This window comes from Protopterus annectens, chromosome 6.part0 (genome assembly GCF_019279795.1).
Source record: "Protopterus annectens isolate FY-2018-M chromosome 6.part0, PAN1.0, whole genome shotgun sequence".
NCBI classification, from domain to species: domain Eukaryota; kingdom Metazoa; phylum Chordata; order Ceratodontiformes; family Protopteridae; genus Protopterus; species Protopterus annectens.
The window spans coordinates 994,753,655-994,768,558 of NC_056737.1; positions in this window are offsets into that span (position 1 = coordinate 994,753,655).

Below are 14,904 nucleotides of genomic sequence, written 5' to 3' on the forward strand. Positions count from 1 at the left end.
GGAGGCAAAACCCTTAGCCTGTATCCAGAATCCCAGGGGCAACAGATGCAGGCCATCTTTCAAAGCATCTTGGTCTGTCAACCATGTCATCACAGGCAGACAGATACTGGATCCCCTTAGAATGACACCAGAAGCTTAGTCAATTGTTGAAATCAGTCATTTTGTCCTTGTAGTGCGGTATCTTTCTGGGTGATGGCAGGATGCTACTCAGGGCTAGGGTCATACCTACCTGGGCTACAAGATTGGAGAACTCTTCCATGTCTCTTTTTATGTAGTCCAGGGTGGTATGTCTCAGGTTGTTCTCACCAACATGGACAATGACAGAGTCATATTTGTACTTTTTGTGGAGTGACCTGAGTGTGTGGGTTATGTGGTGGGTCCTGGCACCCAACAGGCAGCTGACAGTAACCTTCTTCTTGTTTAGTCTGGTGAGTGGGACATTAGTGTGCCTGACTATAGAGTCACCTATGACTAGTGTGTTGGGTATGTTGTTTTGCCTTATGGGCTCTGGTTTATTGGCACACTGAGTCTGTGGGCTATGTGCCATTTGGGTTGTGTTGCAGGGTGGAGGTTGCTTGCGTTTCTGCTTTGGAGGTCTCTTTTGCTTGAGCAGATTATTATTGAGAGCCTCTGCAAATGTTTTTGTGTTTCAATGTGTGGATTTTGGTGGTGTAGGTTTAGTGGGACTATGTGATGAGTGTGGTGTGGTGTAAGTGTTTACCTTCTCCTCCTGACTGTCAGGTTCAGTCTTGGTTGGAGAGAGCTTTACCTCCTGTTTGGCTAGATAAGTGCATCTCTCACAGGTTGTGGTGTTGGGTGGTAGGAACAGAGGGTTGTCTGTGTACATGTTGCAAATGCTACGTTGCCCCAAGATGCCCAGATTCATCAGATAGACAGGAAAGAACACTGGGAGCTGTCCCTTGGACACGCCTGAATAAAAAACTACTTTCCTCTAGACAAGTGAGGAAAGTGAGTATAAGAGCTGTTTATCTCTAAGCAAGTGAGGAAAGTAAGTACAAAAACTGTTTTCTTCTAGGTAAAGAGGAAGGTTGAGTGCTGTAGTAATTTGTAGCTTATTTAGTGATAACAATAAGTTCTGAACAAGTGCTGAGCATGAATAAACAAATTCAAGTGCTAAAACTAAGAATCTGTACCTGGATCTTGTGGTAGATAGGCTACCTAGTGCTTACCACTCCCACTGATAAGCTAGAAGGCTTCCTCCAACACAGAAAGGCATGGGCTCAGAAGCTTACAAACAGTCCTGGGGGCTCAGAAGCTTACAAACAGTCCTGGATACAGCAAATCTGTATCTGGACTAGACTAGTTACAGGAAAGATAGGAAACAAGCACAAATGTGGGATTTTAAACCAGTAAGTTGAAAGAGATGGAACAACGGCCAATAAACTACAATTTCTGGGCCAGAAACCACTCTTGTGGTAGATAGGCTACCTAGTGCTTACCACTCCCACTGATAAGCTAGAAGGCTTCCCTCCAACAAAGAAAGGCTTGCGGGGGCTCAGAAGCTTACAAACAGTCCTGGACACAGCAAATCTGTATCTGGACTAGACTAGTTACAGGAAAGGTGGGAAGCAAGCGCAAACACAGGCTTTTAAACCAGAAAGTTGAAAGAGATGGAAAAACTACCAAACGCCAATAAAACTACAATTTCTGGGCCAGAAACCACTCTTGTCATAGATAGGCTACTTAGTGCTTACCACTCCCACTGATAAGCTTCCCTCCAACACAGAAAGGCTTTGGGGGCTCAGAAGCTTACGAACAGTCCCAGTTACAGAAAATCTGTGTCTGGAAATTAGTTACAGGAAAGGCAGGAAATAAGCTTAGAATTTTTTTTTTTTTTGGAAAGTGTAAAGGGAGAAAGGAGAAACAGAAGATAATTCAAAATTAAGGACCCAAGTGGCTTGCCCTTCACAAATGTTCTCTCTGTATTAGGTAGAATTAGCTAGTGACACTAGACTGGAACAGAGCTGGGATAGAGCTGAACAGATGGGACTGGTAGGAGAGTCAAGTCAAAATATGATCCACTGTACTCGGTTGAGTGAGCAAATGAGATAGACCCAGGAGGAGTGTTCAAACACAAATTAACAGGAGGGGCGGGCAATTCCAAAACCACCAGGATTAATACCAAAACAAGAACAGGGAGGGTGGGTGAGAAACTAATTGCAGAGACCGAGAGAGACCACAGTATTCTATGAAACAATTAAATAGAAAAATAAATAACTACATTGAGACACAGACCACAATATTCAATGAAACAATTAAATAGACAGGAAAATAAAATGCAGTACGATCTTTAACACTTCAAGTTTGTACTTGACTCAGCTAGTAATGCAGTTGATTGTAGGTATGTAGCAGAAGCCAAACAACTCAGATATTGAGCAGTAATAAATTCAAAGATATGTGACTCACTTATAAATACAGAGAAACCCTCTAGGCTAAGAGTTTAACACTAAATATCAATAAAGTGAAACACAATAGCCCCCACTTACTGCAGAGACAGAGAGAGACCACTGTATTGTATGAAACAATTAAACAGAAAAATAAATAACTACAGAGCGACACAGACCACAATATTCAATGAAACAATTAAATAGACAGAAAAATAAAATGCAGCACAATCTTTAACACTGCAAGTTTGTATTTAATTCAGCTAGTAATGCAGTTAATTGTAGGTATGTAGCAGATGCCAAACAACTCCGATATTGATCAGTAATAAATTTAAAGATATGTGACTAACACTTATAAATACAGAGAAATCCTCTAGGCTAAGAGTTTAACACTGCATGTCAATGAAGTGAAACACAATAGCCCCCAGTGTTATGAAAAATAGGAATATAAATATGAAAAAAGTAGTAATAAGTGGTAAACAGTTATTCATTTCACTACTGAAGGATATTTTAGACTAACAATCTTATTGTCATTTTCTTAATAACACTCTCTGCTTTCAAATACTGCCTATTATTAGCTGATAAGTCACTTAGTTAAAGAAATTTGACCCCAAAAAAGGTCTGGATGCCAGAAGAAGTTATGGGTGCGAACTGAAAATAGTCCAAAAAAGCTCGCTAGGCTTGACTGAGTTGAGTGATTACTATTTGCATCAAGAATGAGGTCTCACTGGGGCATACTTCTTAGCATTGCATAAATCACATGACATAACAGCTGTTGAAAACTCCATGGTTATCTGTGTGTCACTCTAGGAGTCTGATGCAACTCATAGGAAAGGAAGCAAGCAAGCTGTTCTAACTTATTATGCTTGCTGTTGAAATACTTGTGCTTTGTGCCATGGCTTTCTTTTGTAGTTTATTCTCATTTTTTCCCTGTTGTTCACTTCCCGCTCTTTCTGTTCTCTGTCTTGCTTAGGGATGCAACAGAGGTTTATGCTTCTAGCGGTTCCCAGGTAATGAATGATGCTGCTCTGGGTCAGGACTAAATCTGATAGGCTGCTGCAGTTTTTTACTCTCATATCGTCTAACTTTCGCACATACATTTCCTTGGCCTTTTCCTCTTATCAGTCCTGGATAATATCGCTGATACAATTCCTCATAACGGGATGCGCCATTAATGCTAACTTGGCAGATCAACAGATGATGGCACAAATGTATTGCTCAAGCATGGGGTCTTATGATTGTATGACTGTTCAACTACCTCTCTCAGTGTATGCCCGAAGACTATGGTTAGTATTTTTTCGTGATAAGTCATATATGCTAGTTTAGTGATGTCAGAAGTTGTACTGTTGATGTGTCTGTGACTCTAAGGTGACTGAAGTCATGCTATGTGCACTGCACTATGACTTGTCATGAGTGAGAATGTCCCATTCTGAATCAGCACACCTAACTATTGAATGAACACATGTAGGATATTGACTCAAGTCTTGACATGCTAATGGTATAACAGTGATGTTATTTTTAATGCCAGTCAGCTATGTATAATACAGAACAAAGAGTCAATTAATTATACTAATCGAGTTTGCTCTGTCCTATCCCATAAGAGCATTCTAAGGAACCTTCTGCTGTACTATACATACCCTAATCTTACTTTTTAAAACTGCAGCTGATTGCATGTCAGAACATTACAATATGCTGCTAAGAGCTGTGATCCCAGTGCTTCAAAGCTTTCTTCAAGAAACAATAAATTACTGAGCATTTTATTAGTGGTGAGTGTACATGGATGGGGCTGTGTATCTTTCAGTAATTCTTAACCACATGGCTTTTTTTGTATTCTCCAAATTACACCAAGCATGTGTCACCATGACAACCCAAACATGACAGCCAAGTGACATGCAAACCATATGGTCATGCACTACATGTACTGAACTTTGTTTGATTTTTCTTGTATGTTAAGTAAACGTATTATGCATCAAAGCAATAGTGGTATGTGAAGGGAGAGAGTGGAAGTGTGTGTTTCTTTGAACAACCACATGTTAAACTTATTGAAGGATTGCTTCTGAACACTGAGTATTAACTAAAAAGCATGGACTTGAACACTGTTTAATTTTGTAGAATGATTATTTTTACATATGAATGTGGCATAAGAAGGTGATATCTTTGGACAACAAACATTAACTGTATAACTGGAAGTTAGAAGTGGTGCCTTTTGGCAGTAAACATACATTTTAATATTAAAAGACGTAGAAAAGATGCTATTGTTATATTTTTCATTGACTGATATCTTCCATCCTGCTAAACAATTTCTAGCCTACCTTTCTTCCAGCAGCAGCAAAAGTGAAGGAAATACCAATGTCCCAAAAATGTGCAGCCACTCCTGGGTACAAATGGCCTGCTTTCATAATACATCATGATTTTGGGCTAAGCATGGGAAACAGGCCACACTCTTCTCACTGCGTACGTGTCTACTCATTTCAACTTCCTAAAGCGTCACCTATGTGGCTCATCTTACTTTTTTTCAGAGTTGCCTACGTTAAATATTTTATGAAATTGAATTACTCCCTGTTTTAGAATGTAAGAAAGTAGGAGATGAGACATCTAGATGACTGCAATTTTAGTGATTCCCATTCCCACTTACTGTTTCCAATAAAAAACCCAATGTTGTCCTTTTACCCACTTTTGTGTAACTAGAGAGTAGTATGCATAAGTTATGGTGGTGTTGGTCTCCTTTATTATGGATGGTAGAGGGGGTTATCCATTTTCAGAAAATATCTTTACTGTTGATTCACTGAAATTGATTTTCAGTGGAATGTTTCACAGGAATGTGACTCAGTAATGTTGCTGTTAGGGAGTGAAAATGAGTCTGAAGTTTAAAGCTTTACCTGTGATTGCCATGTTCCTATTTGCAGTATGCATACGTAAAAGTCCCTTTCTCCCTCTGTTTCTGTAACCAGCTCTCTGCACACTGTATAAAAGAACAATTTGTGTCCCCTCCTTCTGTCATATCCATGACAGTCATATAAATAAAGACTCCTCCATTCCCATTTTCCATGCAACAGATTTAGGGGTTGTGGTTGCATGACAAACTGTTGAAAGTCTCAGCGATGAGCATCGAATGGTGATTACTTCACCTGCTTTATGATACTCTGTTGGCTGATATGCAGTGTTACAACTGCCAAATGCAGTAACACTGCTGTATGTTTCAGTGACCAACACCAACACACGGATGGAATAATTATCAGTCTGGAGATCCAGCATCTCCTTCCATAGCTGCAGTGAGATAGAGGTGCAGCAGAGCTTAGAAAATATGCAGATATAAAGGGAGAGATATGCTGTCATTATGTAACTCTTTGTATACTTTATTAGTTTAATGTGTGAAAGGTTAACAGCTGATCTAGACAGAGTGTAGGATGCCAAAAGAGGACCTGGAAATGACAAAGCCAGTCTTCTGTTTGGTATTGTGAGGTCATGAGGTGGTTGATCAGACTGACGCATTCCATTCTGTAAAATCGAAGAGGGGTGCTGTGCATTTTTCCTGCATCGGTCATTTCCCTGTCCAGTAGAGGTGTTCCTTAAGGTAGGACCACACCATAAAGTTACTTACTTCCATAACAACATTAGGAATGGATTGCTATCACATAAAAGACAGGGACTGACTCTTCAGGGGGAAGAAGAGTCCGTAACATCTATATCTAGCTGGTGAAGGAGGGACTTATACAGTAAGATGTTGGTTAGATTCTGGTTCTGGATTTTATGTCAAACCTGTACTAGGGAGGTTTAACAAAAATGTCAATATCTAGGCATACAGTCATGCAAGTAGCTGTAATTGAAGGTTGTGTGTGTAAAAGAATGAAGGCAATGATTTTAGTAATCAGGAACATCATCATAAGAGCCAAGTTCTGTGGCTACAGTCCGTGGTTTTCTTGTATTGTTGTGAGATGAATAGTCTGAGAAAAATGAAAAAAAAAGGAATAAGAAATTATTGACCTTAGTGGTCAGAAGGGGAGAAAAATTCAGAAAAGTGGTAAAATGGTTAGCTCAAGAAGACAGATTAATGTGCCAGGAAAAAGGGAAGAATAATTGGAGGGAGAGTTAGAGAGTCCAGCCAAGATGGCCGACTAAGCCCGCCCAAAGCTGTGGAAAGAGCCTGCAGAAATTTGGAAAAACATTGTTCCAAGGCGACAAAAAGCAGAACATAAGGAAAGTAGAGTGAGATGGAACAAAAGGAGGAACCGATGGCTGCTTTTCAAGTTGGAAATAATGAAGCAGACGTGCGCATTTTGTTTAAAAAGGTAATCTTAATAGGCCACAATGAGATTTCCCAGAAACAAATGATAGAAGAGCAACAATCAGAAGTGGAAATTCTGGAGGAAGATCAGTAGCGATTTAAAGCGGAGCTGCAGGGGCTGATTCACAGAATACTAGAACTAAAAGATATAAAAAGTTAGTGTGAAAAGATGGATGATTTTGAAAATCATTCAAGAAGAAATAACATCAAGATAACTGGAATACAAGAGAAAAAGTCGCCAACAGTGAACTGCAACAATTTGCAATGAAAATATCACGAGAGATTTGAAATAGCAGGAAATCAAGAAACACTAATAGAGAAAATGATCTAAGGGAAGAGTTGCTTGATTTAATTGATGGACAGACTTAAGATCAATGGAAGAAATAGATTACAGAAAGTAAATAAGACCGAAAATCTTAGAAGTCTAATAAAACAGATGAACATGGTACTCAATAATATTTCCAGAAATTCATGTGACAGAAGTAAAAAGGATAGATCACTGTGCAGCTAAACTAATAACAGATAAAGTCTTACCACAAAAATAAAGATTAAGGGAAAGGAAGGGAAGAAATAAAATCATGGAGGGGTCAAAAAGAGGAAACTCTAAAGCAATTAAGACAAGAAGTGTTGCTATTAGAAGAATACAGAAGAAGGGAACAGATCAACAAAAATTATTGAGAAATATAGATGTGATAAAAGCAATGAGCAATATCAGAATGGACCAGGATCTATCATACTCTTGCAAATTATAAATTGAAGATATCAGCAGAAAAAACTTAGAAGATACACAGATAAATATAAAGAAAAACTACTGATATGTACTCTGACACCAACCTGGTTAACAGCAGGAAAAAATAATACTCCTCATTAAGAACGAACCTGTAAGCTGTCCTAAAAACTATAGACAAATAATTTACCTTTAGATGATGTACAGATTATATACTGGAATTGATATCAGCAGACTGTAGAGTCGTTTAGAAGAAATTTTAATCATGGCAATAGAAAAAAAGGGTAACAAAAGACAGTCATATGGAATAAAGGATCATTTGTTGCTAAATAAAGCTGTAATGGAGAACTGTAAAAATGGAAAGAATCTAAGTAGGGTATGGATAGATTACAAAAAAATATTTGACAGCATGGGTCTCTATTAGTTTGTCGAAATCACATTGCAGTGAACACCTAATCATCAAACCAAATTCAGAGAAAATCGTTTCATCAATTCACTGAATTTACTGAGGGTAAGGAAATACTTGCCCTACAGCACAACAGACTGACAGCTAAGCAAATCGAACCCACCCAAGTGGGGGGCTTTGCCCCCACACCATCCCCCTCTGAGATCGCACTACAGTGGAGAAAAGGGCAAAGTTGTGCTGTAGGGCAAGTATTTCCTTGCCCTCAGTAAATTCAGCAAATCACTGAAATGAATTTTGCTGTATAATGGTTGATGATTAAGTGTTCACTGCAATGCAATTTCAGCATACTAATATAGACCCAACTGCATCCCACATTCATGGATGAAAGAGTGCTCACAGATGTATAAGATACATCCTACATTGATCATTTACATTTCAGTGACCAGGAAATAGTGGCAAACCACTGTGCAATTAACTCATGACAAAGAACAAATGATTATTCCAATGATGAAAATTCACTGGGAGATATTCCAGGGTGATTCTTCATCACTACTGTTGTTTTGTCTTGCCCTTAACCTGTTTAGCTGTTTACTTAACAGAATAGGTCTTGACTACAATTTCACTTTTAGAAAACAACCTTGTTAAAGGCTCCTCAACTACTTTTGTGGATGACTTAAAACTGCATAGTACATCAGATGAGGAGCTGACAGCACAACTGCAAGTGGCCAAAATGTATTCTGATGATAGGAAAGTAACATTTTGTCTTGATAAATGTACAAAACAACACTTAAAGTTGTAGTAGTGTGAAACTATCAGTCTAGGACAGGAATGTGATATAAAGCAACTTGAGCAGAAAGGAGTGTATAAATATTTGCAACTTGATGAAGGGCTGGCAATAAAACATGAACAAATATGAATACAATTCAGTAAGAAATACTTCAGAAGATTAAAATTAATATTGACAACAGTCTTGACATCTGGGAGTAAAGTCCAAGCTATAAAACAATTTGCTCTTCCTGTTTTAACTCACAGTTTTGGTGTGATTGACTGGCTCCAAAAGGTATTTTGCATCAGTTGGGCAGAATAACAAGAAAATACTTCATGCTTATCAAATGATATATAAAAATCAGTGCATACCACGATTATATATTCTGTGCTCTGAAGGAGGTATGGGCCTCCTTGAAACTGATTACATGTATAGATCTGCAATTGTAGGACTGCATGGATATCTACTGATCTTGTCAGATCCAAGCATAATGAAGTTTTACAACATGAGGAGAGGAAGTCTAAGATGACCGCTCAGTTTAGTTTAGCAGAAACATTCAGGTGTCAAGCAGGAATGGAAATCAAACCAGAAGTAGACACAAATCAGACAGCAACTGAATGTGCCAAAAACCAAAAAAAAGAATATAAAGTGAAGGATGAGATGAGAAGTAAAATGTGGAAAAGACAAAATACAGCGGCAAGTATAGATCTCCTGGAATAAACTCATGTTGATCAGGATTTGATGGAGGAATGGTTAAGGAGAGGTGAACTGAAACCAAAAGATGAAAGGCTAATAATGGCACTCGGGGTACTAGACCACATATACATTGGTTTATAAAGCCCATTTTACATGTGAGAGAAACAGACAAATGGCTCTGTAAAAAGGATTGGAAACAGTTGCACCTTGTTGCTGAGTGTGATATTCTCATGGCAAAGGGCCTGTATGCTGAAAGACACAATAACGTGGCAAGATTGTTGCATTGGAGACGGTAAAAACACTGCAATATAGAAATAGCAGTGGAAACATGAACCACAAAGCATTATAGAGAATGACAAAGTGTACATCCCATGATTTCACCCATAAAAAAACACGTGCAAGAAAACCAGATATAGTAGTCCATGAAAATAGATAAAGATAGCATTGATCACTGAAATTGCTACACCCAGTGATTACAGTGTCTTACATATACAGAGACACAAAGTCATAAAATATCAATATTGCAGACAGAAATGAGAGCAATATGGAATTAAGATATCCAGACAGTTTTGGTAATTGTAGGAGCAATGTGTCTCATAAAAAAAGAATTTACAGTCATATTTAGATATGCTACCGATACATATAACTCCATATGAATTGCAGAAGGAGTCAGTTCTGGGCACAATGCAGGTGCAGCTATGCTACCGATACATATAACTCCATATGAATTGCAGGAGGAGTCAGTTCTGGGCACAATGCAGGTGCACCAAAGAGCACTTTTGGCTACCCTCAAAAATTGAAACAATACTAATTTCATGTACTTTAATCATACCTTGAATTAGGAATTGGGTCCATTCTCATTGTGGTAATAGAAACTCAAGGAGTTGGGAGAAATTAAACAGAGAGGATACATAAAGTAGGGCATTAGCAAGTAGCAGCAGAATGCAGTCCCAGCATGTTTTGGCATGTTTCCATTCTTTTGCTATGAAAAACAAAACAATAAGTCATGCAAAAAGACTTTTGCATGGATGCTGATAAAGTTGTTAACAGCTGCTCAGAAATAATTTATAAGAGAAATCTTATCCTCTTCTCTGTGGGATTTCAGCATCTAAAATTTCATGCCCTCCCAGTGTCTGTCAGATGATTCAGATTTTTACTGCCTGGGTTGTTTAGCTGTCAGTGATACCTCTGTGTGAAATGAAGGTATTAAATGAACTTGGAATGAAGGGAACGGCCATGTGGTTGAAATACCCTGCAATTCTAGAAGTGCAGCGGAAAGGGGAATCGCTAAGGATACACGATACAGAGGATGCTCAAAAGTTTAAACAATGGCATTGCAGACAATGCAGTAAAATGCTGATTCACATGACAAACACAGACCGAGAGCACAATGTTAGATATAGCAGAGACACTGGGAGGATGTGAAGTTTTTTATGCTAAAATCCCACAGGGAAGAAGACAAAAATCAGGAAATACAAAGGGGTTGCATGCCAGTAAAATAGATGTGCAGGAAACAAATCACAAAGACAACCACAAGGAGATAAGAAATGGCTGTACATTAGACAGAGGTCCTCACTAACACTCTTCAAGAGAAACCTTGATGTGTGGATGGGAAACAGAAAATTTACCCCGGGGATCACTTCAATGGCTCTGCTGGACAGAGGCACAGGGAACTAATCTAAGGGGGGGCGGCGAAAGCCAACACATTCTGGCTAAGCTTATAAATGCCTTCGGGCAGATAGCCTAGTACCTACCTATGAGAAGAGATGTATCAAAAAGACAGAATAAAGAGAAGCATCTTCCAGGGGAGATTTAAGCACAAAAACAGAGAAAGACACAGAGACAGAAGAAGGAGAGTTGCAAGAAGATGGGAGGGTGGTATATCGGATGGTTTAGGCAACTCAGACATAAACTTCTGGACAAATAAGGGCCTAAACAAGCTAGATAGAAGCATGTATGAGGGATAGAAGAGTCAAATAGTTGGAAGGCAGGATTACAGAAGAACTGAGAGTGACCATAGAAAAAAAGGAATGGACATTGAAAGGCAGGTAACTGTGGATAATACAGGAAGGATATATTAAATGAAACAGATCCTTAACATACCTCACATCAGAACTTTACAAGCATTGAGATGAAATGAATCAGTTCCCAGGAAAATGATGTATAATGCATTAAGGGGGGGGGGTAGAAGGACAAGACTCCTTAATGTTAAGTTAAGTTAATGATATAGTTTTCATAACTATTACTGATGTACAATAAACTGCAGTAAACAATGCTGATGTAACACATGGGGGGGCAAGAAAAGGAATGTATGGGAGGGGAAACAAGGGACCAAAAAAACAACCCAGAGACAAATGGGAAATAAAGGAACAGTGGTATATAGGCAGCATAATAAACAAAAGTAAAACTGCAAAGAAAAGAAAAATGTTGGACTTTCACGCAAATAAATCTGGCTCCCCAGACTAATGTGCAGTGATGAAAATTGCAGACCAATGAATGGAGATGCTGTGATATAAAAGGATTGTGAAATAAGTAATGAACTGGTGTGCATCACTGCAAGGGACAATGGAAGGGAAAAAAGAAAGTCTTAAAAGGCCCAGGTCCAGGGCAAACACATACTCATTCACATGCAACACCCCAAAGGCAAGGATCCAGAGGCCAGGGATGGGAAATGAGGAGTCCGAGCATAGACAGCTGTCAAAAACCACAATGGTCAGCTCAGAGGGTCTGAGCATAGGCAGCTGTCAAAACCACAATGGTCAGCTCAGAGGGTCTGAGCATAGGCAGCTGTCAAAAACTACAATGCTTTTATTAGTTAAAATTAATAAAATATTCTAAAAAAAAATGAAAAACAATTCTCAGCTCAGACGGTAGACCCAAAAAAGGATTATGCCAGATGACAGCAACTGGAAAATCAGGAACAGGGAGTAAAGTGAGAGAGAAGGGCAAAAGTAGGAAAGAAAATAATTTGGAATTTCATCTGATCCGATCATAAGAAGGAGAGTACAGGAAAAATTAAACAGGATGGGTAGACGGAGTTTTATTACTAAAAGTAAGACTGAAAATCAGAGATGGGGAGAAGATACTGTGTTATGGCAACCCAAAGGGAGACATGGATAGCACGGCAGTGAGAGGGCAGACGGTAGTAGCAACTGTGTTTTATGTTACAGAAGGCTTCAAACAACCACAGAAAAAGTGATACAAAGTGGGATAGGTCGATGCATCATATGGCAGGGAAGAGTGGAAGATACCTGCTGGGCATCTGGAAACATACATGCACTAAACAAGAATGAAAGATTCCACAAGAACTTTTTTTTTTTGCCACCTGGACACAGAACTGAAGAAAATGGATAGAGATGATAAGGGAACTACAATGTGACCATGGAGCTGGAAAAAGCAAGTTAGTATGGAAGGAGGGAATATAACAAAAAGATAAGGCAAGAACTAGGCCAAGGAATGAATCACAGTGCTGGTGGGGGTGGGTGCTGTACATATGAAGGGAAAGGTATACAAATGATAGGGAATACACCTTTACAAGAACCATTTTGGTGCAGGCAAGTCGGCTAGACATATTATAATAGAACAAAATCCTAACAGAAATAATAGGACAGATCTAAATACAGGAACGACACAATTCAGATTATGCAGGAGTGATACTTAAGGACTTAGGCATAAAACAATTAGAAGGGGGTCGCTGTGTGTAACTAGAAATGGAAAGAGACTGAGGACAAAGAAATGCTGTAAGGACTAATGAAGGAATCAATGCAAGACAAAATGAAAGACAGAGGCACACTGGGAGAACAGTGATGGGATGAGATAAAGGTCAGTGGCAGAGGAAAACTGATGAGCATAGAAGGAAAGTAGAGAATAGAAGAAGAAAGGGGGACTGAGAAGATGGAGAGAGCGAGAGAAAGTTGTGGTGCAGAAGGAAGCTGGAAGTAATGAAAGCAGAAGGTAAGCACTAAAGGCCAGAGAAAATGCAGTAAGAATGAAATTGGAGAGTAGAATTATTATGGTCAAGAAAATGAACAGTATTAGTGGAGCGACTACTGGTGGGCAGTGGGACAGTCTCAGTGGAAACAACAAGCCAGGAAATACTAGAAGAAGCATGCAAACAGAGTAGTAGAGGGGATACGTGAGGGATGGAGAATGTTTAGTCGAGGATAAACTAAGGGAAAGATTCAAGGAATACTGTAGGGATATTTATAAACAACAGGAAAGGACAGAAGTATCATAATGGAACCAGGAAAAGAATGTAGAAGGATATATACTGTAGGATGAAAAAAAGACAGACTGAATACAGTGCTGACAAGGTCCGAGATAAGGACAGCCATTAATAAGATAAAAAGAGAGTTAAAATGGATCCTACCTAGTGTTCTACAGATGGACAATGGAGGAAATATGGAAGATCCTAGAGCAGGAAAACAGGAGAACACAGGACTCGGGCAAAATATGTAAAAGTATAAGGTGGGCCAGAATAACCATGATACCTAAAGGGGTGGAGAAGGGCAATAAGTGGGAAATTATAGGGCTATCATTTTTATTAATGTAGATATCAAGATTTGGGCAAAGGCACTTGGCAGGAAGACTGGATAAAATATTGCAAAGAAGTAATACAAGCAGGGCAAAACGGCTTCAGAAAAAGAAGGAACAGGTAGGAAGGAGGTCAAAAGAAGAGAGGATGGCATCCTAGAGGACACGGAAGAGATTATAGATCCAGAGAACCACACAGATCTATGAAACTTCAAGGGAAAGAAAGGAGAAGCTCAGAGAAAAACGAATGAGAAAGAATTGGGGAAGGGAAAAAATCTGGAGGAGACATGCAGTGCTCCACATGCCTTAGAGAGTTAGGCATTTGCAGAAAGTTAAAAGAGTGACAGAACAATACATGAGAATACTGCACAGACACATTCCAATCCCCATGAGATTGGTAAATGAAGGCAGAAAGGGGGACAATAGATTCTGAAGGAGTCAGGATGAAGAGGCAGGAATAATGCACGTATTCTTCAACTGTGGGTTTGCACAAGAAGTCTAGAAGCAGGTACAGACAGTTTGGAGAGGCATATTTTCAAGAAAGCAGAGCATACTTAGGAATTCTGTATATAGGGTATAATGAAAGAAAAATGAACATTATCAAACTGCCTAGTAGTGAAGATAAAACTATCATAACTCAAAATTGGAAGGGAACTAAATCATTAAAGGAACAAGAATTACATAAGAGGTTCCTGGACATTGAAGGACATGGCAGAAATTGACTAGAATGAGGCTAGCAGGGATGAAAAATTGAAAAGGCAATGGAACAAATTAATTGAATACTACATGAGTAAAAAACAGCAGAAAGGAAAGGAAGGGCAAACCAAATGGAAAACCAAGCAGGGAGGGGGATGGAGATAGGGTAGCAAATGAAGCAGCTGACATCTGATGAGATATGGTGTACCATGCATGAGGACTGCACCTGAATGAAATATACTGTATGAAGTTAACTTAAATTATCAAATGTAAACAGTTCTATGCTGTGTCCAATGGAGAAGATAATATGGACTGTAGTTAAGGATGTAAATGAAAACAGATATCCCATTGTGGTGATAAAGTGCACCGTACATGAGGACTGCACTACAG